Below are 27,167 nucleotides of genomic sequence, written 5' to 3' on the forward strand. Positions count from 1 at the left end.
ATAATTGGATCGGCCTTGATGCAAGAGTTTAAAGGAAAAGAGCGAGTTATTTTCTATCTGAGTAGAAGACTTCTGGATCTAGAAACAAGATATTCTCCCACCGAAAAGTTATGTTTATGCTTATATTTCTCTTGCACTAAGTTGCGACACTACTTATTATCGGCCGAGTGTACGGTTGTTTCCAAGGCTGATGTGATCAAGCACATGTTATCAATGCCAATACTTAATGGGAGAGTTGGAAAGTGGATTCTTGCGTTGTTAGAATTTGACTTGAGGTACAAATCGGCTAAAGCAGTCAAAGGATAAGTAATGGCCGATTTTGTCACCCAGCATCATAAGCCAATTGTTGGCTATGTGGAGCCGGTACCATGGACGTTGTTCTTTGATAGGTCATCATGCAAGCAAGGTGATGGCATTGACATTGTTATTACTTCACCTCAAGGGGCAAGTTTCGAGTTTGCTCTTCCGACTGAACCAATGATTACCAACAACCAAGCGGAATATGAAGCTATTCTTAAGGGACTTCAACTTCTTCATGAAGTAAAGGCCGAAGCAATTGAAATATTTGGAGATTCATAGTTAATTATTAATCAGTTGATCGTTCTATATGAGTGTAAAGAAGATACTCTGAGAGGATACTATGATGAGTGCCAAAGGTTGCTCAGGGAATTTCTTCATGTCTCTTTTCAACATATTTCGAGAGCACAGAATCAAGAGCCTAATCATTTAGCTCAAAGTGTGTTAGGTTATCGAATGTTTTAAGAAGTCTTGAGTAGTGAAACCTCGAACGATGATTGGAGAGTTGAAATAGCCGATTACCTTAGGAATCTGTCATAGAAAGTTGCCAGAAAGCTAAGATATAAATCGACTAAGTATGTTTTATTGGATGATCAGCCATATTATAAAACAGTCGATGGGGTGTTGCTCAAATGCTTAAATCAAGAGGAAGCTAAGGTGTTGATAGATGAAGTGCATGAAGGGATATGTGGGGCTCATCAATCGACTTATAAGATGAAATGGATTATTCGCAGAACTGGATATTTTTGGCCAACAATATTGGAAGACTATTTTGAATATTATAAGGGGTGCCAGGACTATCAATGTTTTGGTAATGTCCAGAAATCGTCTACATCAGTTATGAATCAAATAATCAAACCATGGTCATTTCGAGGCTGGGGAATTGATTTAATTGGCTAGATTTTTCCGCCCTCAAGTAAAAGACATAAGTTCATATTGGTAGCAACAGATTACTTCACTAAGTGGGTTAAGGCAATTCCTTTGAAGATGGTAACCTCAAAGAACATGGCTGATTTTGTCAAGGAGCATATTGTGTATCGTTTTGGGATTCCTCAAACTATCACTACCGATCAAGGGACAATATTCACATCAGAGGAGTTTGGAGATTTTGCTGCCAGTATGGGAATTAAGCTATTAAATTCTTCTCCTTACTATGGTCAGGCTAATGGCTAGGCAGAGGCGACCAATCATATTATGATTAAGCTGATCAAGGAAAAGATTGAGGAGCAGCCAAGGAAGTGGCATTCGACGCTTAATGAGGCATTATGGGCATATAGAATGGCCTATAATGGATCGATTAAAATGTCACCTTATGAACTTGTGTATGGCCATAATGCAGTCCTTGCTTGGGAAGTTCAAACTGGATCGAGGCGTGTTACGTTGCAAAATAATTTGTCAGCTGAAGTCTACAAGAATCTTATGATAGACGACATAGAGGACTTGAGTTGCTACCGGCTGCGTCCTCTTGAGAATATCGAAGCCAATAAACTAAGGGTTGCAAAATATTATAATAAAAAGTCAAGAGCAAGCAATTTTCTGAAGGAGACTTGGTCTAGAAAGTGAAATTACCGATCGGGTCAAAAGATAGCAAGTTCGGCAAATGGACACCTAATTGGGAAGGACCTTATCGAATTAAACGTTGTGTGCATGGTAATGCTTATATTTTGGAGACACTAAGAGGAGAGGAAGAATTTGGCAGAGCAATCAATGGGAAATATCTGAAGAAATATTATCCTAGCGTTTGGATTAATACTTGACAACCGATTTATTCAGTCGTTGGCTCTAATAGCTGACACCAGAAGGGTATCGCCTCTAGTATAAAAAATAAACCCGAAAGCATAGAAGCCGGTATGATATGTATCACCTATAAGAACAAAGCAAACATGGATAGATTGATGCATGGAATATGAAGTACGAAGCAAAAGAAATCACTTAAGACGAAGAAATTGTTTGCTAATATCACCTATTACAAACTACAGGCTAAAAACACTTTGTTTACTATATCATCAGACTAGGAAGTAAGGGCTATAGAGTTGGCGGTATCAAAGAAATCCTCGACCAAGTGCTCATGATCCCCAGGGTGTGCTACAGCTAGAAAACCATGGGGAAGAAGCCGAAGCTCATGACCAGAATGGGCTTGCGTAGCCACCAACGCCATGGCAACACCATGATAGATGCCATGTAGGGCAACCTCCCTGACACGGTTCAGGATGTCATATAGGCGAACTGCTGGGATGGCAACTCTGGCATTGATGAATCCCGCCATGTACTTCGCACCTGATTGCAGGCTTTCTAGCTGAGCCGATAGATCTAAAAAGATTCAAAGGGGAGATGATCAGGATCTTGAAGATAAAATTAAGAAGAGATAGAGAGTTGTGGTAGACAGCTCACCTGTAATTCTGGCCTCGGCCTCAGCCAAACTATCCTCCACAAAAAGGGAAAGATTAGGGTCCAAGTTATCTTAAATTAGGAATGTTTTCTCTTGTGTCAAAGATTGTAATGAGTCATGCTTAAATAGGATTCATGCATAGGTTCCGGGTATAAATATTGGACCCTGGCTATTGTAAAGGACACATAATTAATCAAATACAAGTTACTTACTTTTTCGGCTCCGGCCAACCCTTAGGAGTAGGAGTAGAGTAGATCTCGGTGAGTTCTTCAGCGAGTAGGGCTGCATCGGTTCGGCCGACCTTCGGCTTGTCTGTAAGTACCGTCATGGCTTATACTTCTGTTCATACGGCTACATCGATCCGGTCGACCTCTACTGTGACTCTGGTATAAGCTAGTTATTGACTCTTGTCTAGTTTAAGTACGGCTGCATCGATCCGGTCGACCTCCACTGCTCGAAATAGATTAAGGTCAAGTTATCGGCTCTATCTAAGGGTGGCATCCTTCGGGTAGATTCATTAAGTTACCAATCTTGCTGATGTTTTTTCATTGTTATTAGTTTACAGCAACATCAATTCGCCCGGTCGAGATCGAATTAGATTGGCCTCATATCCTTTAGATCCATCGTTTGTTTGTTACAACACGATATTATCTACCTTGAATGACGGTTTATGTTTCATTGGCTATTTCACTTTGATCTTGATCGTGCATAGTACACGGTTAAGGCATGTACAACCTTGAAGAGGTCTGCTGGCTAGTTGAATCTAGTTTATGGTTCACCATTATGGCTATAACGATCCGGTTGATCCCCAATGATGGCAATGTAGATTGGAGGATGCTAGTTAGTATATTTGTTCCTGGTTAGGCGTGATCCTAACCTGTTTGCTATGCCTGCATTCGGCTAAATAGCCGATCGCCTATGCGTTAACGCCTATAGCATGTTTACATGATTTCGTTAAGTGTGAGTAGATCTATGTTACTTTAAGGGTTTGATTCGTTGTCTTTTTCATAGGCTGCATCGATCTGGTCGAATCCCCACTGTTAGAGATAGCGGGTTGAGTCTGAGGAGTCCATAGGTTTGTTCACAGTGAAATAGTCGATTGTTCATACGCTGTAGTTCTTTTCACCTAAATCGGCTATTTTAGCCGATTCATCCGAAGCCTTCACGTATAGCATGTCTTTCGAAAAGTCCTGTCGAAGTACAGATGTCTTTGCGATTCTTCGGCTTTAGTTTGTTACTATCATCATAGCTGCCATCGATCTGGTCGAACCTACTATGTTGGTGGTAACATATTAGATTCAGAGCGTCTATAGATTCCGTTCGTATTAGATAGTTGAATTTGTTCGCATGTTATATCTCTCTTGTTAGATTCATTGGCTCAATGATTCATACTAATAATATCCAACTAGCTGATGATCTCATTTACATATGCGTGCACTATACCTGTCAACATAAAATCAATCGCTACCAACGAGCTTTATAGTCCATAACAGCCGATTTCTGTGCGGATCGGCTATTCAGTCGCTCTTCCTATCTGGCCGCTTCTGAAGTGGCATACTTGGAACTGTCTAGGCACAGACCTGCATGTTCCACCTTAAATTACAGATAAACTTTCTCTCATTGTCAATTACAGAGTCAAATTGACTGGCATGTCTTGGGAGGAGTATGCAGGATCGATCATCTCTAGCTCCATCGAGTAAACCCTTTCGGCTTGCTCATGTGCCCGGCACGATCGACATATTTTCGTGCCGATAGAAACAGATCACCATCTTCCTTTAGTCAAGTCAATTGGAGAAACTTTTTAAGATTTGTGAAAACAAAACATAACTTACCTTCTCCTTTCGTAGTACTCTCAAATCACTTAATATATGCAGCATTTTTGGATCCTTACCAAGGCGTTGATGTTCTTGCCTTCTTTTTACCTACTTCTTAAAAGCTTATGTGGAGCTCAGGTAGGGATAAATATGAGAACATACTTGCATTGCATATATTGTAAAGTCAAAATAAGGATCCAAGGAGAAAAATGTTATACTCTTAGATCAAGATGATGCATGTGTGCGGAATGTATATATATGGTGGCTAACCTAATTTTACTATCCTCCTTGAAACACATCTCTCTTGTTGAAACTTTGAAACTTTTACGAGAAAACATGGGCTATCTTATTCATCTTTCTTTCTTTTCTTTTTTTCAGGCGGGCATCAAAGTATACATTGTTTTAAATATCTTGGACACTTGTCCATTTTTTCAATTCTTTTTCCATTTTTCTTTCTTTCATGAAAAACTCTTGCATAGCCCATGCCTCTTTTTCTGCAATTAAAACTTTTCAAGAGAGACATTTGCAAGGACTTGGAGCATTTATCCTAACAAACATATTTTTGTGTCTACTCCCGGTGTAGGAGTAGATCATTTTTGGGTGGATGGAAGACATATTTTTGCGTACCCCCAATGTAGGAGCAGCACATAAATGTACGTAATCTTGATCTTAGGGAGCATGATAAATTTCTCAACAAGGGTCACAAGGTTTGACCAAACTCAACACAATAGCAAGTAGTATATGTAGAAGGTTTTCTAGTCTATCATATTTGGCTCTGATAGGACTATTGCTTTACCACAAAGGAGAGGTGTAGCTATTCATTTTACTTTTTGAAATAAAATTCTCCAATAACGAGACATCAAGAATCAAGTTCTCATTATTCTACTATATCTCATTCCACAACAACTTAAGTAACATGGGGTCCCTAATAATAAGTTCTCAATAGTAGCAAGACTTCTAGGAAAAGTATTATATGAGTCTATCCTTAAGTCATGACTGAAATAATCTTTCCTCAAGTTTTAAAGTTGTTTTATCAAAGGATTTTCATTATGATTCGAAAGGAAAGCGAAAACATGTGAGAATAGATCATATAGGACTCAAACCTGACCAGTGGATGAAACATGAGGCAAGGCGGCACTGGGCTAGGCCGACCGGCATATGTAGGAGGTCGGGTGGCCCACTCTCAGGCCCTATTTCGGTCCAACTTTGGCAAGCGTGGTATTTGGTCCATTGCTTTCTAAATTTCAGTGATTTTTGCGTTCGGATCTCATTTCATTATCATGGTGTGCTTCCCCCACAGCTGGTTTCTTGTTTTCCTTCATGCACAACATGTGGAGACAAACATATACAAAGAAATAGAGAGCAGGTAGAATTAACAAAATTCTATTGATAAGGCACTTTATTACACAATTCAACCTAAACACAAACTTTCAATTGGCCAGCACAAACTTCAACCTACCTAACCCTCTGAGCTAAGCAAACAACCTAAACATTGACCTAATTTGTGCCCTATCGATCCACAACCTAACTCTTAATTCTTAAACTTGTCTTGATGGACAACGTAGCGACTTAAGATAGTAAGCTCATATTTTATGTTCCTATGATGGATGTGCTCTTTATCGATCCTATGCTGCATAGCAATGGTTGGTCATTGGCATTTCTCCTCATTCTCAAGGGTAGAGGGTGGTGCCCTCTTCTTCTTCTCCTTTCGCGACATGACTTTGACATGCTCAGGAGCAGCACGAACACCATCTATGGTCAAGCGAGGCATGATCGACTTGTATTTGGCGCATGTGACGTCTCCAAACTTGTTGGTCTTCACCCCGGTCAGCGTCTCATTTGGTCTTGGAGAAAGGAGGTTGATCTCCTTTGAGACCTTGATCTTCGGCACCTCCGACTAGCATGGCTTGTCTTGAAGAAGTAGACGCGGTGGCGGCGAAGCGATCACCGGACAATGGATGGCTTGGGCAAAGTAGGATAGGTTGGAGGGAACATGAGCTACTTCTCACGAGGGGATGATGCTTAGCGGTATGGCTTCAACTCTGTAGGGGATGATCTCTCTACCGGCCATTGGAACTTGAGAGGAGGAGAGCTTGGGTGCTGCTGGAGATGGAAGGCTTTGTTGGAATGGCTATGGAGGCAGGCAGGGTCTTGTTTATATAGGGGGGATAGATGGGCATCAGGGATCAAGATCTATCCATTAGGAGTCTCGTAACGAGGAAAAAACGAATGGCTAAAAAATTAGATATTCTCACGGGAATACTCTAGAAGGTTCACGAGCAAATCGAGTAGGGGTGAGGAGACAGACAGATGGGCTGGCTGGCCTATAGGTGGGGTCGGCTGGCCCCACAAGGTGGCACCTCTTGTAGATTTTTGCACGACGGTTTCTAATGTTTATCTAGTTCCAAGGAATATACTACCGTGATATGAATCGTAATCAAGAGGGCCAGAGATGTAATTCTATGGCAAAATAATAAAATCTATGTCATCCAAATCCTTAGGTGGGTTTTCAGGTTCTAGAAAGATCTTGAGACGGTGATGATTTACCTTGAATAACGTACCTTCATTATTTTGAAGTGTTATTGCCCCATGCGACAAAGTGCTTATAACCTCGAATGGTCCTTCCCATTTGCTTCGAAGTTTTCCGTGCCCGAATAATTTAACCCAGGAATTAAAAAGTAATACCTTATCTCTCAGGGCGAACTCCTTCTTCATGATTTTCTTATCATGCCATCTCTTGGTTTTCTCCTTGTATGTCTTGGCATTGTGATATGCTTTTTCACACCATTCATCGAGCTCAGAGAGTTGCATCTTCCTCCTGATTCCTGTAGCTTCAAAGTCCATGTTCCATCATTTGATGGCCCAGTGAGCCATGAATTCTAGCTCAATAGGTAGATGATAGGTCTTCCCATAGATGAGTTGATACGGTGACATTCCAAGTGGTGTTTTATAGGCTGTTCTGTAAGCCCATAGTGCATCGAGTAGTCTGTCCTTCCATGCAGTCCACATCTTGTTGACCGTCTTCTATAGAATATTCTTGATTTGTTTGTTCGATGTTTCTGCTTGGCCACTTGTCTGAGGGTGATATGGCATAGTGACGTTCTGATAGATTTCATGTCTTAACAAGTACTTGTGAAAGTTCTTGTCAGTGAAGTGAGTGCCTCCATCACTAATCACCATTCTAGGAATTCCGAAACGTGAAAATATTGTCTTTTCAAACATCTTCTTAGAGTTCTTTGCATTAGCAGCTCTAAATGGCATGGCTTCAACCCACTTCGAGACATAGTCAACTGCCACCAAGATGTACTCACAATTCTTTGACTTAGAAACGGTCCCATGTAATCGATACCCCAGACATCGAAAAGCTCAATCTAGAGGTTGTTGGTCAGTGGCATGGCATCTCTTGAATTTATGTTCTCGTGCCTCTGACATGATCCACACCTCTGGACAAAGTCCCTTGTGTTTTCATACATGGTTGGCCAAAAGAATCCACTTTGCTACATCTTCGAATGAGTGCGAAATGCACCATAATGTCCTCCATATGATGATGAGTGGCATCGCTCGATGATTTTGATGCCTTCTTCTGCCAGTACACACCTTCTGAGTAGTCCATTAGAGCAGACTCTGAAGAAGTACGGTTCATCCCATATGTGGAGACGACTTTCATAGATGAGCTTCCTTTTGTTCTCCCCTAGTGGTACATATCCTGCAACCATGAAATTAATAATATTTGCGTACCAGGGGTCGGATTTTGTGATCTTAAAGAGCATGTTGTCCCGCAGCGAATCATTGATGGGAAATTCCAGTGGATTTTCAAACTGCATTCTAGACAAGTGATCGGCAACAGAATTTTCTATTCCCTTTTTATCTTTTATTTCTAAATCAAATTCTTGGAGTAGCAAAATCTATCTTATAAGTCATGGTTTAGCATCTTTCTTAGTGAGCAGGTATTTCAAAGCAGCATGATCAGTGTAAACAATCACCTTAGCTCCTACTAAGTAAGATCTAAACTTGTATATAGCAAAAACAACAGCCAAGAGTTCTTTTTCAGTTGTTACATAAATAAGTTAAGGTCCTATCAAAGTTTTGCTAGCATAAGCAATTGCATGATGCTTCTTATCTTTTGTTTGACCCAAAACTGCCCCCACAGCATAATCACTAGCATCACATATAATTTTAAAAGGTAGTGAGGGGGTTGAATGATTAGTGCAGACATGAGTGCTTTCTTAAGAATTTCAAAAGATTTTAGACATGCATCATCAAATTCAAAGAGAACATCCTTGGCCAAAAGATTTGTGAGTGGTCTAGCAATATGTGAAAAATCTTTTATAAAGCAGTGGTAAAACCCCGTATGACCAAGAAAACTGCGGATCCCTCTGATATTTACGAGAGGAGGTAATTGTTCAATTACTTCAATTTTAGCACTATCTACCACAATCCCTCATTCGGACACTAAGTGTCCAAGTATTATGCCTTCTCTAACCATGAAATGAAATTTTTCCCAATTAAGGACTAAGTGCTTTACTTCACATCTTTGCAAAACCTTGTCTAAATTTTCAAGACAATCATTGAAAGTTTTTTCATAAATAGAAAAATCATCCATGAAAACTTCCATGATTTCTTCAATCATATTAGAAAATATAGACATCATGCATCTTTGCAAAGAAGCTGGAGTATTACATAATCCAAAAGACATTCTACAATAAGCATAGGTTCCGTATGGACATGTAAAGGTGGTTTCGCTTTGGTCATCAGGATGGATCGGTATCTGGTGATAACCTGAATACCCATCAAGGAAGTAGAAGAAAGAGTGATTTGCTAGTCGCTCCAATATTTCATCAATAAAGAGCAACAGAAAGTGATCTTTCTTTGTTGCATTGTTAAGTTTTCGATAATCAATACACATTTGCCATCCTGTGATGGTTCTTTGGGGGGATTAATTCATTCTTTTCATTTTTAACAACAATCATGCCTCCCTTTTTAGGCACAACTTGAACAGGGCTTACCCACTCGCTATACGGAACAGGATATATGATCCTAGTGTGCAGGAGTTTCAAAACCTCTTTCTTAACAACCTCTCTCATCGCATTATTAAGCCTACGTTGTGGCTCCCTAGAAGGGATATAATCTGGGTCTATAGGGATGTGATGGGTGCAAAGAGCAGGGCTGATTCCCTTAAGGTCTTGGATCGAGTAGCCAAAAGCAGAACGATGATTTTCTAAGACAGTTATCAAGTGGAGGGTTTCTTCCTGAAAAAATTTATCACTTATCACAGGAGAATTCTGATCATTATTAAGAAAAGCATGTCTATGGCCAGAAGGCAGGGGTTTAAGCTCAATGGAGAGCTTAGGTGGTTCTAGTAGTTCATCTAGAGGTTCATGCTCTATGGAATTTTCATCTTCCTCCTCGATGAAAAACTGGGCATCATCTTCAAGGTTGGGTTTGATCAAATCATCAAGAGATGCAACCTTAACCTCGTCCATTGGGTCTTGCTCGGGAATTGGCTCAGTCTTAGCATTTAGAGTGAGTGATAGGTACAGAAAGTTTGAAGTTTTTCCCAAGGCTAATTTTTAATTTCCCTATTTGTCCGTCTTGAATAAGTCTTTCTATTGGTTGTCCTATCAACAGGTCAAACTCCACGATATCGAAGATATAAAAACTCAAATGAACCATGGTTTCTTTTACCGGGATAGGAAGAACATAAAGTATTCTCAAACATGGTAGAATGTGTCCTAAAAGACTTTTTGGGGTTAATGACATGTCTTTCAATAAATCATGAGCAAAAGATGTAGACATGATATGAACACCCACAACTGGATTATAAAGAGCATGGAAAGGAGCATTGTTAATTTGGCAATGAATGGATATAGAATGTGAATCTAGACGAATCACATCAGAGGAAAGCTCTGATTCTTCTAACCACTCATTGCTTATAATGGACACTAGCTCTTTCATAGTCTTTTTAAGAAAAGCTTCCTTAGAAGGGTCTATGATTTCTTTAAAAGATGATGATTTCCTAGGCTTCTATGGTCTCCTCATAGTATGATAATTCGAGGTATTTCCGTATTCATCAAAAAGTTCATCCTCAAACTCAAGCATAAAATCCAAAATTGGAGTTTCCTCCTTTTCTGGTGGTTCAGGATTTTGGGACAGCTGAAGTTGGTAATGGGTTAGGCAAAAGTTCTGGTTCAGCTATCTAGGGTTCCTCCTCTAATAGCTTCTTTTCTACTTCTTCAGGGGTGTTCTTTAGGATTTTAGTAAGAATACTTCTCCCCGAATTAGTGGAGACATGCAAGAATGATCCTTCTGAAGCTGTATGAAGATACTTCAAGTTTTTCCTATAAAGACTCATATAAAAGTGTTGAAGAAGAATAGGGTCTTGAATGGCAAGGTCAGGGCCAGTATTAATGAGAGCATTAAAACGATCCCATGACGTGCCTAGAGATTCTTTTTCCTCTTGTTTAAAAGTTAGAACCTCTGAACGAAGGTTGACTACTCTAGAGATGGGAAAGAAATGTAAGCAAAAGCTAGAGCATAAAGCTTCTCAATCTCCTTGTCTACTCCCTATGGTTTGCTTATACCAATGTTTAGCTCTTCTCTTCATAGAGAAAGGAAAAAAGCTTCCATCGTAAAGTTTCATCTGACATGCCTGCAATGTGTAGGCATGCACAGGTTTGCTCAAACTCATTTAGGTGGATGTAAGGATTTTCATCACCTTCGCTCGAAAAAGGTTGATCCCGGACCATGTTAATTAAACCATGGGTGCAGCTTATAGCCAATTGTAAGGATAGGTTTTGAAGATTCTGGTGGCTCTAGGCATGTGCTCATAGGTGCAGCGTATTGATGGATAGGGATGGATTCTAAATCCATAGTGAAAAAAGAAAAGTAAAAGATAAAAAGAATAATAATACAAGGCTCAGCTAGGTTCGAAGTTAACTCAGCAACTGTTTCCCTAGCAACGGCGCTAGAAATGCTTGTTGGTATATATTAACGTACACAGAATATTCTGCAAGCGCATGGATATTATACCGATGTAGCACTTCACCGAGAGTATCCCAGTTTTATATTGAACTCAAGGAAATGTGTGAGAGAATAACTAAATCTAACTTAACCCAACTTCGCAACAAGGCTTAGATAACAAGAGTATAAAGGAGATCGCAAAGGTCTTCTAGTTCTAACTTCAGTAAGCTATGTCTTTTATTGTATAATTCTGAGGATATTACTAAAGAAAACACAGGCAGAGTATGTTTCCTATAGTAATAAGGTCCTGCTAGGCCTACAAACGGGAGGTGGACTACAAAGGATTCAACGAGGCTATAAGTGTCACCCTCGTGAGCTACAACCGATCCAGAAAGTAGGGTACATCCATGAGTAACAGAGTCTAAGCACCACGCTTACAATATGAATACTACTTTAACCCAGGAGCTACAAAGATTAAAGCACTCAAAAAGAGTCGCAAATCTAAAGAATAATATGAACAAGATGTTTACTTGAATTAGAAGTTGATTACTAGAGAAATCTCAGAAGCAAGCTCAAGAAGAACTTGATTCTGCCAGGGTACAAGCTGTAGAGAGAGAGCATCAATAGGCCAGCACTTCCTCCAAACTCTTCCCTCACACTCTATCTCTCTATTTCTAATACAAGACTAGATCCTATTGAAGACTAATCTTCTCTTGATTACTAGCTCTGATCCTAGTGGAAATATGAATTAAGGTTTCTAGCCTTTAGGCTCTCAGGATCAATGCCTCCCCTAGAGAGGGGGGTACAGGTAGGTATATATCAGGGCCTTCAAGCATCCTGGACCCTCGAATTAAACCGACTTAAAAGGATGGCGTAGATGCAAACCCTAAGGCGGTGGAGAACCAACATAGCAAAGAAAGACCGACAGGAGGGGCCCATAGGTCGGCCGACCAAACAGTGGGGCTGGCTGGCCCCACATGTCATGGACACATGGCCTGCTATGGTGATTTGCCTTCTCGAGCCTTCTGGAGACTTCCCACGTAGATACCATCATGGATAAACGTGATTTCCTTTGACGAATAGGTCCTCCTTGGCAGCTTTCTGATTAAATCCTGCTGAAAACACAGATTCACTAAAACTCATAGAAATTGTCAGTTTAAACCCCTAAGTCTATGTTGGTGATCCATTTTGGTCATTTATGTAAGGTATATTGATGGTTTGTGATTAACATTAACTACCGTCAATAATGCCTTGCTCTTCCACCTCTTCTTATCTTCTTCTTCTTTATCCCCAAATCACCACCATCTTCATGGTTGGTTTTGTCTTGCACTTGGGGCTTCTTTTCTTGCTCAACTTGTGGCTTTGGTTGAGGCTCTTCTTGTAGCTTCACCAATTGCTTGGTTGGGCACATAGAGGTGAGATGACCCCATGTGCGACACTTGAAGCATTTGACATGCTTTAGCCTCTCTTCTTTTTTTAACTTGAGCTTCTCATTGTTTGGGCAACTATTTGTAAGATGTCCCCCTTCATGGCACCGATAGCACATGAAATGAGAAAGCTTCTCTTTTTCTTGCTTCTTCATCTTTCTTTCTCTTTTTCTTTCACCCTTTGTCATCTTCTTGTTGAAGCCAAGGCCATACTTGTTACCATAGTTTCTTTGAGTCTTCAATATGTGCTCAAAGGTAACTTTTGAGTTGTAACACCTCTCTAACTTGTTGCTCAATTTCTTCACTTCACTTTTGAGCTCATTGTTCTCCTTCAAAAGGTTAGTCTCACAAGACATAGAAGTAGAACAAGCATATAAATGTGAAGAGTATGGCATTGCTAATAAATCATCATAAGGGGTGGATACATTCTTCTTGCCTACATCACAAGGGTTAGCAACATTATGTGATTGACCCATGTGATGAGCTCTCACTAGTTTTAATTTTCTCATTGGAAAGCTCTTTAGTGAGAAAAGCATGGTCTTGTACCAAGTTATCATGAGCAACACTAAGTTCCTCATAAGCCAATTTTAGCTCCTCATGTGAACAAGTAGTACAATAGAGTAGATGCTTTTGTTATTCACATGTGTTCTTTAGAAATGAGTTTTTATTTTTCAATTTCTTTGTTTTAGCCATCTCATTTTCTAAAGCTTTGATCATGCTACCATATCTATCTAGAAGCTCCTCATATGAATCAAGACCAATCACATTTGCATTAGATACCTTGGTGTCACCTTGTGACATGAAGCAATTTGATGTAGTTGGAGAGCTTGTAGTAGGAATGTCATCCGAACATGATCCCTCATCACCACCATCAAGTGTGCATGGAGTAGCATCATTATTTGCATCACTTGAGGCATCACCATCATCCTTGTCAAGTGAGCTTGTGGTAGATCTTTCATCATCATCATCACTTGACCATGAGGTGGAGCAATCGTCCACAATCACCAAAGTGTGGTCATGCTTGACACATTCATGCGCCTCATCCTTAGGCTAATCATCATCATCGGAGACCCTCCCATATATCAAATTGAGGTACAACCAAATATCATGGGCGGTCTTCATGTACATGATCTCCCCAAATATATTATCACTCATAGACTGATAGAAAATGTTAGTAGCTTGGTAGTCGAGATGTAAGCATTTCTTTTGACCTTGAGTTGCATTCTTTTCATCCAACGCATGAGAAAAGCCCACATCTATGATCCACCACATTTGAGGGGAAATAAACTTAAAATTGCATGTCATCTAATTTTTCCACCAAGCAAAGTGTGTGCCATCAAAAATGTATGGACACTCAACATCTAGCCCATAAGTCTCCATCCTCTCGAGTCAGTGAAGACCACAAATGAGAAACCTAGCTCTGATGCCACTTATAGGATCAAGATGACGGACTAGAGGGGGTGAATAGTCCTTTCCAAAAATTAAATGCGCTGGCTAACCGTAACAAATGCGGAATTAAAACTATCGGTGAAAGCTCTAGTTTGGTTTTGGTGAATTGATGAAACCCTAAGTGCTAACCTAGTTTATCAAGTGATCATGAGATAGGTAGCACATTCCAAGTGGTGAAGCAAATGAAGATCATGACATGATGATGGTGATGCCATGGTGATGATCAAGTGCTTGGACTTGAAAAGAAGAAAGAAAAACAAAAGGCTCAAGGCAAAGGTATAAATGGTAGGAGCTATTTTGTTTTGGTGATCAAGACACTTAGAGAGTGTGATCACATTTAGGTTTGATAGCTGAACTATTAAGAGGGGTGAAACTCGTATTGAAATGCGGCTATCAAAGTGCCACTAGATGCTCTAACTCATTGCATATGCATTTAGGATCTAGTGGAATGCTATCACCCTTGAAAATGTTTGTGAAAACATGCTAACACATGTGCACAAGGTGATACACTTGGTGGTTGGTACATTTGAGCAAGGGTGAAGAAGTTAGAGGTGAAAAGGAGTTAGTCTCGCTGGTTACAAGGTGACCGGACGCTGGTCTCAGAGGGACCGGCGCGTTCGGTCAGTTGTAGCAGCGTGGACGCTGGCATCGGTCAACTGACCGGACACTGGGTCGCTTAGCGACCAGACGCTGAAAGGCTGCGTCATGTCGTGTTGTTGGACAGCACAGAAGAAAGTCACCGTGTGACCGGACGCTGGCTGTGTCCGGTTAAGCTTGACCGGACGCGTCCGGTCAAAGAAATTTGTTTCTAAAACCTTACTGGAAATGACCGGAGGCTAGAGGTTCAGCGTTTGGTCACTTATGCCGCAGCGTCCGGTCGACTGTTGACCGTTGAGATTAGGCGAATAGTATTCAAAGAGAGGGGACTCATGGCGTGTATCACGTGACCGGACGTTGAGGTCCAGCGTCCGGTCAATATGACCGGAGCGTCCGGTCACCCCGTGTTGTGCCCAGTGAAGGGATACAATGACTCTATTTTGTGGGGGCTTCTATTTAAGCCCCATGGCTGGCTCAAGCTCACTCTCTTGGCCATTTGCATTGGCATAGCAACCTTGTGAGCTTAGCCAAAGCCCTCCCACTCATCTCCATCATTGATTCATCATCTTTGTGAGATTGGGAGAGAATCCAAATGTATTGCTTGAGTGATTGCATCTAGAGGCACTTGATGTTCGTGTTTTGCTGCGGGATTCGCTTATTACTCTTGGTGGTTGCCGCCACCTAGATGGCTTGGAGCAGCGAGGATCGTCGAGCGGAGGGTGGTGATTGTCTCTAGCTCCGATCATGGTGATTGTGAGAGGTTCTTGACCTTTCCCGGCGGAGAGCCAAAAGATACTCTAGTGGATTGCTCATGGCTTGTGTGATCCTCATTTTGTGTTGGTTGTGTGGCACTCTATTGAGGGTTTGGCGTGTGAAGCCAATTAGCGCGTGAACCTCCAAGTGAGTGAATCGCCACAACGAGGACTAGCTTGTCGGCAAGCAAGTGAACCTTGGTAAAAAATCATTGTGTTCATCATTGATTCTGAGGTGATTGGTCTTCATTGTTATTCATCCTTGTGATTGATTGGCTCATTCATCTACACGGCGGTATAACTATCTTGCTTACTCTTTTTACCTTACCGCAAACTAGTTGTCAAGCTCTTTAGTGTACCTAGTTGTGAGAGCTTAATTGCTTGATTGGTGTGGCTCTTTAGTTAGCTTTTGAGAGCACACTAACTTAGGGTAGTATCATCGCTATTGTGTGGATAGATATTATCTAAACTAGAATTGTGATAGGTGGCTTGCGTTTTTAGTAGGCTAGCGCAACACTCGCTTTGCCTTATAATTGTCTAACCGGTTTGTTAAGTGTTGTTGTAGAAATTTTTAATAGGCTATTCACCCCCCCCCCCCTCTAGCCATTAGGACATTTCAATCGGTCAAGGCAAGACTACACCCCTCTATCTAAGTTCACAAGCACCTTATAAAGATCCTAATAAGGCAACAAAGGTGTCGGGCTAGCTAAAGCTCATCTAATCAATTCTAAAGTAAGGTCACACAAACCTATGCACTAGTACTTTGGCAACCAGGGAGCTCCTACAAATGCTAGTGATGTAAAAGCACAAAGCTCCTAAGCCCACTAGCAATACTCAATAACAAGGCTACACAAGCCAAATTAGAGAGTGCAACTCACTTAGCTACACAAACTAAGCAATGTGACTAACAAAGTTACACAAACCAAATTAGTCACGCAAAGGAGCTACTTCTATGCTACATAAGCAAGAAGGTAACTAGCAAGTTACACAAGCCAACTAATTACAAGAGCAACTAAACAAGCACAATGTATAAGAAAGTAAATACATGATTGTGTAAAGGGGATGCAAATCAATGGGAAGACAAGGATGACACGGTGATTTTTATCTCGAGGTTCACGTGCTTCCCAACACGCTAGTCCCCGTTGTGTCGACCGTTCACTTGGTGGTTCGGTGGCTAATTGGTACCACACCAAGCCCACACATTGGGCACTGCAAGAACCTCACGAACCAAGTGAGGGTAGCTCAATGACATGCTCTACTAGTGTTGCTCTTCATGGCTCCCGCGGGATGAGCATGGTACCCCTCACAATCTCTTCTTCAGAGCACCGCACAAGCTTCTTGCGTGCTTCGACAGAGACCACCACCAAGCCATCTAGGAGGTGGCAACCTCCAAGAGTAACAAGCACCACCGGCTTGCAACTCGATCACCTAGTGCCACCCAATGCAACCTCATGATGCAATTGCACTAGAATCACACTCACACTCAATCAGATGATCAATATCAAGCGTATGTGAGTTAGAGGGCTCCCAAGCACACCTACACAAGCCACCAAGGCTTAAGGGTGCTTAGCAACTATCCCAAGGCTGAGCTCCACCTCTATTCATAGCCCCCAAGCCAAATAGAGCCGTTGGAGCCAAGTAGCACATTTCTGTGCGGTCACCGGACAGCAACGTGCGGGCACCGGACAAGGGGTGGTGGTGCCCCAACGGTCGAATTGCAATGGATATTTCAAACTAGCTATTGGACAAGTGGGCGCTGGACATAGGGGGTGGTGCACTGCCCTATGGGTAGCGGTGCCACCTTCCAACCAAAACCCAAACCCGATGCTCTCTGGAAAAATACGGCGATCCTAGACATCGGACAGTCCGGTGACCATGGCGGTGCCACCTTCAGCTCAAACTTGATTTCCAGCTTCACCAAGTTGATCCAAATCAACTCCAACAACTTCTCCTTTGCAAATGTGCGAACACCACCAAGTGTAAAACATCATGTGCAAATGTGCTAGCACTTTCACAATCATTTTCTAAAGGATTAGTCACTCAAATCACCACGCCACCACTTGATCCTAGCAACGATGCAAAGTTAGATCACTCGAGTGGCACTAGATGACCAATATGCAAACAATTTGCCCCTTTTGATAGTACGACCATCTATCATAAACCCGGTCATAAACTTCTCTACACACCTATGATCGGTGAAATGAAATGCCCTATAGGTTATACATTTGCCTTGCGTATTCCATTTCATCTCCTCTATCGTTGATGCAACACATGCACCAACCATATCACAAATAATATGATCCACTTCATATCATCATGTGACATTATTGGTTCATCGATCTTGACTTCACTTGTTCTTCAACGTTGCCTTCGTCCATCGGCGCCAAGTCTTGCTCAAGCTTCACCGCCACGCGGTCCATCGCTCCAAAGCCTCCAACTTGCCCTTCACATTTGCAACCGGTCCATCAAGCCAGCTCTTATCTTGATCTCCACCTTAGTCACATGACTCAATGTCATGTCCCATATGCAATGAGCTTCTTCATCACATGTGTGAGCCATGCAACAAATCCAAGCCATCTTCACCGTCATGGCATGAGTTGCTCACACAAGTGTACCTATGAACTAATCACCTGCGTGTCTCACATTTAAACACATTAGTCCACATAGGTTGTCAATCAATTACTAAAACCAAACTAGGGACCTTTCAACAGTCTATATAGGCATGGACTGTGTTCTCGTTCAACTTTCCATCATTTCCAATAACACCCAAATCTTTTAGAATATTGCATTGAGCGAGACGGGCATTTCGACGAAGTAACGATGCCTCATAGGACTTATGCTGGCGTTTTGTTGTCATGGTCGGTGGCGGAAGGGGGAAAACAGGACGGGATGCCTGGTCCTCATCCTTCCATGGCAAACAAAGAAGATGATGTAGTTGGATCTACTGTCAGTTGGGGCTCATTTTACTTAACCTCAGACATAAAGTGGGAAGGATTGTCTTTTTGATGGTAATGTGAAAGATGGGTCCTTCACTATCACTTGTGCATCTAATTTCCTCCTCATCAGATGCATCCTTCACAAGAACGACATCCCCAATAGAGGTGACCATCTGTAGCAACGTATGGTCTGTTGTCTAAACAAGGGTCGCTGAAGGCATCTCGATGACCTCACCATAAATCTAGTACAGTATGACTGTAAATCCAATATAAGTTGATAGTCACTAAAAGTAAGACGGAGGAGAGAAGATTTTCACACGAATCTGTAGTTACATAAATTACATCTAGATATTACACTAAAATATAATAAATTGGAGTGTAAATTTAGCATAAGTTAACGATAACTAAAATTATGGTGTAGTTTTCACCTGAATCTTAGTTTTATTCTCTTCCATGCATGCTACTAGAGGCGGGGCTTGACCACAGAAATAGGAGAGGGTGTCACCAAACAGTGTTGATTTTAATTTTAGCGGTGTCCATGGTCCTGCTTAGTCTTAATCAAGCTCTCCGTCCAATAAACTTGATAGTCAAACAATCTTAAATTTGATGAAATGCAAAAGAAATTATTATTATTATTGTTGTTGTTATTATTATTGTTGTTATTATTGTTGTTGTTGTTATTGTTGTTGTTCTTGTTGTTGTTGTTGTTGTTATTATTATTATTATTGTTGTTATTATTATTATTATTATTATTATTATTATTATTATTATTATTGTTATTGTTTTTGTTATTGTTATTGTTATTATTATTATTATTATTATTATTATTATTATTATTATTATTATTATTATTCCCTAGTTATCTAACTATTCTTATTTGATAATACAAATATTAGTATTTTTATGAAAATTCGGTTAAATTTAAGATAATTTGATTAGATGAAAACTAAAATGTCAAGTTTTTTTTAATGCGGCTCTGAAAATAGTATTTACGAGAAGAAGAAAAAAATAAAAAAAATTCATGAGTATGAGGCAAAGATTTTCACCCGGGTACTGTATACACAAATCCCGCTAAGCTTTCATGTAGTCCGACTGTATCATGACTTCATCATGGATAGTCACATGAGAGAACATCACCCGACAAACCTAGGAAATAATATAAAGATTGAAGCGAATGTTTATCTTTTGTCTTTATAATTTTATACTACTTTATTTCTAGTGTCATGACCGTGATCGACTGATCGTGTCCAAGCGAAGTGATTTGGACGCGAGCATTTGTTTGTTTCCCAGCTGCCAGCTGTGTGCGACCCCAACGGTAACTGTACAAATACTACTAGGAGTATTGTGCTGCGAATGTACGTTGAAGACGCCGATTTTACTAGCGGCCGGAAGTTGGAACGGACAACCACGTTCGCCCGCGCAGGTTCAGGTGGGGATCGTCCGCGCCGCTCTCCGCGCGTCCCTCTCCGCTTCCCGCGCCCCATGCCTCCTATCCCTCCGCTTCCCACAGTCATGCACGGCGCATCAACAGCTGCAGCTGTAGGTGAGTCATATTATAAACCCGTGCAACACTAGTTCGAAACATCCAGATAAAATACTTGCAACATGCGTGTGAAGACAGATAATACCATTGAAACGTGCATGTGAAACACATAAAAATCCATTGCAAAAACATACACAACATTTAAATAAAAACACTTGTAATATATGTATGAAACATATGCAACATCTAAATAAAACACTTGCAGTATACGTCTGAAAAAAAAAACAAATGAAACATTTGAAACAAACGCTTGCAACATACGTGTATAGCCATTGCAACATATGCAACATCCATATAAAACACTTGTAACATAATTCTTAAAGATCTGAAGCAGTTGAAACAGACGCTTGCAACATGTGCTTTCAAGCGCAACATCTACTTGCGGCTTGGACGAAAATAGAGGCTCATCGTCGAGGAGCTCGACGCCGACGTGGAGCTCGATGCCACGGAGTGGCACGGAGGTCGCCAGCGTGGAGCTCAGCGGCAGCACGAACCTCGGCATGGGCCACGGTAGGTGGATGGAGCACGGTCGCAACGGGAGGCGCGAGTCCGAGCGGGGGCACGCGCCATGGCGCGCAGGGGGTGGGGCGGCACGCGGCGCGAGCGGGAGCCGAGTTCATCCAGCAAGTAGGGGCGCACAGCGTACAAAGCGAGCGGGCGACGCGGGCAAGGGCAGAGCCCATCCCACAAGCAGGGGCGCGCAGCGCGCAGAGCGTGTGAGCGATGTGAACAGGGTCCGTCGGGATGGACAGACGCCCTATAGGGAGCATTACCGTACAATGAAATGTACTCCTACGTCGGTTAATGGACTAAAATTACAACTCCTTTGGTTTTCTATGGAAATTATACAGTGATTTTTCTTTTTGATTCAAATTATACATAGATTTCCATTATCTAAAAAACAGAGAGATTTCTACCGGGCGGTTCCAACTTGCCTGATCGAGAGCGACGTGGCTTTACACCTTTTATTAGGCAGGTCTAGGGCGACGCTGGACTGACATCGACTATTCTGAAAGTGATGGAAGCTTTGCTGTTGTCTGTTGCCCAATAAACCCACAAGACCATTCTTTCCTCATGTTGTACAAATTAAAGGGCTTCCCTCTTCTTTTATAGTATGTGTATGTGTGTGTATGTTATAATACTAGCACGTTAGGGGCGCTATTGCTGCGCCGGCATATTACAGACGTGTAAGTATAAGTGTAGTGACAGAGCATGGTAGACAATAGCACACGGAGCATGGTAAATAAATAACTTGTTTAGGCTTATTTGGCTTATAAATCGTACTTTTTAGTTAATAAATAATATTTTTCTCTCACACCAAATCAGTCAACAGTACTTTCAGCCATAGCTTATCAGCCAAACAAGCCCAAACGAACACGTAGTAGGTGTGACGCTTTGACTAAATAAATATATATATATGTGTGTGTGTGGAGCCCAGGGCTCCAAATAGCTAATAAAGAGTCCCAGCTAGCCCAACTATTTAGGTCCACACGGCTGCGCGCGTAGGTAGGAGACTAGTGTAGACCTAGCAGATCGAATGCATAAAAGCTCAGTTCAAGCTGCGTAGAAACGTTTTTATCGTGATGTTACATAGAAATTAGTAGTTGGATGAATAAAAATTAATTCGTTACCACATATAAACCTCCTCGCGAGCTGGACGTTCCACCTGACACAACCTGATAGAGCTGACGCATGCATACATGCACGCATCCAATCTAATCGCTTTCGTTTTTTCATTATAATTCCTCAACGAAGCATCCGATTCAAAAATAATTTTCACCATTGAACTCTAGATATTTTTGTGCACGATTCAAGATCCACTATGAATATGTTTTTGAAAAAAATTAAAATTCATAAATTTGAAATTTGAATCATGGCACATGATGGCCGATTGGATGCATAGAATCAATGGTCAAGATGAGTAGAAAAGTTTTTGGCGCTGACATTGCATAGTAATTAGTGGTTTGATGAATAAAAAATAATTTTGTTACCGCGTAAAAACCTCTCCGCGACATGAATATTCTACCTGGTACATTCGTGATTGCCTCCACCAGATCATGCTTTCGTCTACGCATAGAACTTATGAGCGAGAGCATAGAAACATGTAGACGTTCTCGTCTTTTTCCAAGATTTGAAATTTGAATCATGACATGTGATGGCCGATTCGATACATAGAATCACCGGTCAAGATGCGTAGAAAAGTTTTTGACACCGACGTTGCATAGAAATTAATGGTCGAATGAATAAAAATTAATTTTGTTACTGTGTAAAAACCTCTCCACGAGATGGACATTCCACCTGACATAACCGTGATTGCCTCCACCAGCATCATGCTTCCCAATATGGAGATGCATAATTAACATAGCAACAATGCATAGAACATGGAGACCACAAGCGTAAAACATGGAGAAGAATTAATGATTGTATTGCAAAATGACCCTTTAATGTAACATGAGGAAGCGGAGTTGAATGAAGTCAATTTTTATATGCTCATTGATAACCTAAGATGTCCTAACGGCCGAAACTAACATTTCAGAGAATCCATGAACCTAATCAAAGAAGACTATGATGAAGTGATATGACTTACTTTTCAACAACTAACAAAAAGCAAGCCCATGAAATGTGGAAACATTCTAATATGATTGCCAGTCTATGACATGACATTAAATACGAAGGCACATGAATCATACCTGAGACATGTACATGAGGTCATCATAAATCTGCAGGAACATCTATCAACATAGACTCATCCATTTGTTAAGTTATACTCGTAAGAGCGAGCTGATTGTAGAAATATTTACCACACGAATTCATCAGCAGATTTATGAGCCGTACTTTTCCAGTCAATGAACAGTATTTTTCGTTCGTAATGAATGAGTGAACCGTACTTTAAGTCATGGCTTGTCGGCCGAGCGAACATGGCAAATGTACATACTAAAGCAGGGAAAATCACTTTTAGGTTGGAACACAGGTATACAGATCCTACGCAGGTGACAATTGAACAAAACATTTGTTAAAAAAATTCAGAAAAGAAGAAACCATAAACAGTGTTTCGTAGACGGCACATAGAAGAGATTAAAAGGGAGGAGTGAGGCTCGGCACCTGGCTGCTACCATGCTTGTTGGCATGCATGGGGTGGCGACCACTGAAGCCGGTCCGTCCCAAATGACACCTCAAAATGTTTCAGCTGTACCGTCATGCCCTCTTTGCATCTCTGGAGCGGAGGGGGAGGGGTGGTGCATCCTGGAGTCTCCACTCCTGTCCAGCGGTAGGTGTAGGACCTCAGGAAAAAACGAATAGAAATTTTAGCCAAGATGTAACCAAACTGACCTCCACATCGAGAAGGCCGCAACAACCCCATCGGACCCCAGGTTGAGACTGAGAAGAGGAGGACGCCAACCTCGTTATATCAGGACGGCGGCGAGGTAGACCTGGGGAAGCGCCAGGCTTGGAGGCAGAGATGAAGATGAGGGTCGCGAGCGCAGCTCCCGGCAGGACTGGCTGCCGCCTCCGTGCGCCGCCGCCGCCGGAAGGGACGGCGGCCGCATCCGCATCCGCGCGCCTCCGCAGGATGGGCCGGGCGCCGCTGACGCCGCCGGAAAGGCCGGCTGCCGGATCAAACGGGGGAGAGGAAAAGAAGCGACGGAGTAGGGGCGGAGACGGCGAGGTGCGACGCTGGTTTTTTATTACTCCATCCGTTGCTTAATACAAGCCATATTATAGATTTCTAAAGAAAATTTCAAAATATAGGTACGTATCAGCTCCCACGCTGATTAGTTTGAAAACCTTTTCACCGTACATAGTACATGCCCCTACTAATCCCTTAGATTTAGGAAGCAATCTGATTAGGAGAGAGAAAATGACCTGATTTTTCTTTTTTTTCTTGGTCTCCCATCCTTCCCCAAACCGTGCGTTAATATTGGTGCTAAAAACTATATGGCTTATATTAAGGAACGGAGGGAGTATTACTAGAAAAGTGCTCGTGCATTGTAACGGGAGGAAAGATATAGCGTCATTCAAAGTTTTGATATGTACGTTGTGTTGTCTAGAAAGCTATAGTTTTTGACTCAATATATTTTCTTCCACTTAAGTAATCAATTGCATCTATGCCATAGCGTAGGTGAATATAAAGGGCCAAAGGCACACGTTTTCACTTTCACTTCCAATTATATCATTAAAGAATCAACAAATATAATGAAGCATACCGCTTATAGTGTATAAACATTTTATCGTGCAAAATTTGTTAAAGTTGAGACCAATAACACATAATTAATCAATGGGAAACACAATACCGTATCTTTTTTTTCTTTCTTTTTTTTATTTTATTCTCTTCTTTCTTTTTTTTCTTTCTTCTTCTCTTCTTTCTCATCCTTTATCTGCTAGCTTGGAGTGGGAGTCACGTGGTCTCATCCACTCGTACTCTGAGGCCTCCAACTCCATGGAGCCCTGATGGGCTGACAATCACATCACCCTGGCAGACACGGAGCCCCGACACGACCATGCCCCAGTAGTTCCACGTGATGGCGTCCCCACAGCCTAGCAGGTACATGCGACGAAGCCCTAGTGGCCGCACGCCCCAACGACTTGGCAGCCGCGCCAGCGTCGCCGTCTCCTCTCTCCTTGACCTCGCCCTACGTCGTCGTCGTCGCCCATTCCTCGCCTCAGTCTTGCTCACATCGCCGTCTCATCAGGTTGCCCCTCCGTTGCCCGAGCTGTCGTCTCCACGCCTCACGCCATTGTCGTTCCGATCAGCATCTTTTCGCGCCGCCTCGCGTGCGCTGATATGGTGCCTTGCATATTTGGATTAATTGGTGTTCAATTTAACCCAATTTGTATTCAGTTTATTTATTGAGTCATTGTATTGTATTCGGTCTCTCCTATTGCATCCGTTTTATTTATTGAGTTGTTGTATTGTATTTGATTTCTCCTATCGGATTCGTACGGGGAGTCCATCACGTTGGAGGCGGCGACACAAATCAAGGAAAGGAAAATTATGGAAAGAAAAATTATTAAAGATTTGATCCAAACTGAACGACACTTTGAAAAGAGGATTACCAGACAAGAAATCAGAATCCGAGTAGAGATCGGAGTTGGACGAAAAAAATTGTGGCAGAAATTTTGGCTCTTTATTATTACAGATTTAATCCTTCTCAGTCGCTTGGTTTTTTGCTTATCTATCAGTCACCTGCATCTTCCCTCCCCTTCCGTTTGTTAGCAGCACACCCCACCGATGTCCACCGCACGCGGCACGCATTGCCGCCGCGCCACCGTCGCCTCGCGCACCATGCGCTACCGCCGCCCACCAAGTTGCCCCATGCACCATCGTTTGTCAACCTTTCGTGCCCTGCATCACTCCCTCCCGTTGCACAGGTGAGCAACGCCTCCTATCCATTGCGAGGTCGCCCGCTGCCACCGCCACTGCCTCTTGCCCGGCAGCCCGGAGCTCGCCGGACACACCTGCGCCGCCTGGAGCTTCGAGCTCGTCGTCCGTCCCAGTGTCGCCCGGAGCCGTGAGTTAATGGCCGAGGCCGACCCTAGATCTGGAGCCAGCGCGTCGATGACGACGGCAAGCGTCACCTGTAGGAAGAGGTGCTCGCCATGAGGGAGTTGAGCAGGAGCTCTGGAGCAGCAGGTAAGCAAGGACGAGCGCGAGGTTGAAGAAGATGCGATGAGCGGCGCGAGCGCGAGGTTGAAGGGCTGACGACGAGATAGACCCTTATTATTAGGTATAGATATTGGTGCGATGCGGACGACGATGAATCCATGGCAACAGCTAGAGCATCGAGGGCCCCACATGAACAGTCCCAGAGGCCGACTCCGTCCTTCAATTTTTGGCCTTGTTTAAATCCAAGGCTAAAGTTTAGGGGTATCACGTGGAAGTGTTTGGATAGTAATAATAAAACAAATTACAAAAATCATCGGTACTCCACGAGACGAATTTATTAAGCCTAATTAATCCATCATCAGTACATATTACGGTAGCTTTAGTGTATCACCATATTGTCAAATCATGGACTAATTAGGATTAAAAAATCGTCTCGTAAATTAGTCGTAATCTGTACAATTAGTTATTTTTTAGTCTATATTTAATACTCCATACATGTATTCAAACATCCGATGGGATATCGACAAAACTCTAGAGAAGGAACTAAACCATGCTTAACAGTAGCACCGAACGGTGCCTAATGGCCTGGGACTCGGAGGGGATGTGCGGTAATAGTAAAAAAAAAAGGCTTACGTGGCATGGCTAATCGAGGGGCAATGTATCCCGCGTTGAAGAGGTACCTTATACTTGTCAAATTTCATGAATGATGAGTCCTAATAAATTTGCTGGTGAGTGTGGAACACATTAGAAAAGGGTTATTAGCCCGTTCGGTTGGTACACAAAACTACTATAGCCCCGTTCGTTGGTCTGAAACTTGACTGAAAAACACTGTTTCGGCTGAATTATTGTGAGAGAAAAACACTATTGACTAGTTTTGTAAACAGTGAAATGAGAGGGGATTAGCCGGCTGGCTGGTTCAGACCAGACCAGCGAACTGCCCCTATGTATCAACTAGTTCTAGCTGGTTTCAACTGATTCAATAATGCTCTGTGAAAGAGAATAAACTGAAACAAGAAACAAGCGAAACAAGTCGAGCCGAACGGGCTCATATGTCTGTTATCAGAGCAAGTACTTATTGCTAGTTTGGGTTGATGTTTGAAAAGCTGGTCCCTCGGAGGTGGAGCAAGGAATCCTGATGATCTACCAAAATCCCAGGCTTCCAGCTGCATGGCTGTACTCATCAGCATATCAAAAGTTCAGAGTCCATCCATATCCATGGTAGCGGTGTCTGTGTGACTCCTAGTACTTGTGTACCAGTGACCAGATCCTGAATAGTGCTGAAACGGAATAAAGGGGCACGATTTGGACACGCGACGGCCGGCCCCTGCTGTGCCTCATCGTCACCCCTTTCGCCTTTCCTTGTCGCGTACCACTCGAATAAATCCATCCTCGGCAATG

At 42.2% G+C, this 27,167-nt stretch overlaps 1 long non-coding RNA gene across 1 annotated transcript; it reads right to left on the reverse strand.

Annotated features, from left to right (window-relative positions):
* Window positions 1-19,854: 19,854 nt before the first annotated feature.
* On the reverse strand, window positions 19,855-24,081 carry LOC136519486 (uncharacterized). The gene is made up of 3 exons (XR_010774936.1): window positions 23,565-24,081; window positions 23,267-23,445; window positions 19,855-20,158 (listed from the first exon to the last, which is right to left on the reverse strand). It is a non-coding gene; the product is annotated as an uncharacterized lncRNA (long non-coding RNA).
* Window positions 24,082-27,167: the final 3,086 nt, after the last annotated feature.

The sequence above is a fragment of the Miscanthus floridulus genome, chromosome 18, assembly GCF_019320115.1.
Source record: "Miscanthus floridulus cultivar M001 chromosome 18, ASM1932011v1, whole genome shotgun sequence".
In the NCBI taxonomy this organism is placed as follows: domain Eukaryota; kingdom Viridiplantae; phylum Streptophyta; class Magnoliopsida; order Poales; family Poaceae; genus Miscanthus; species Miscanthus floridulus.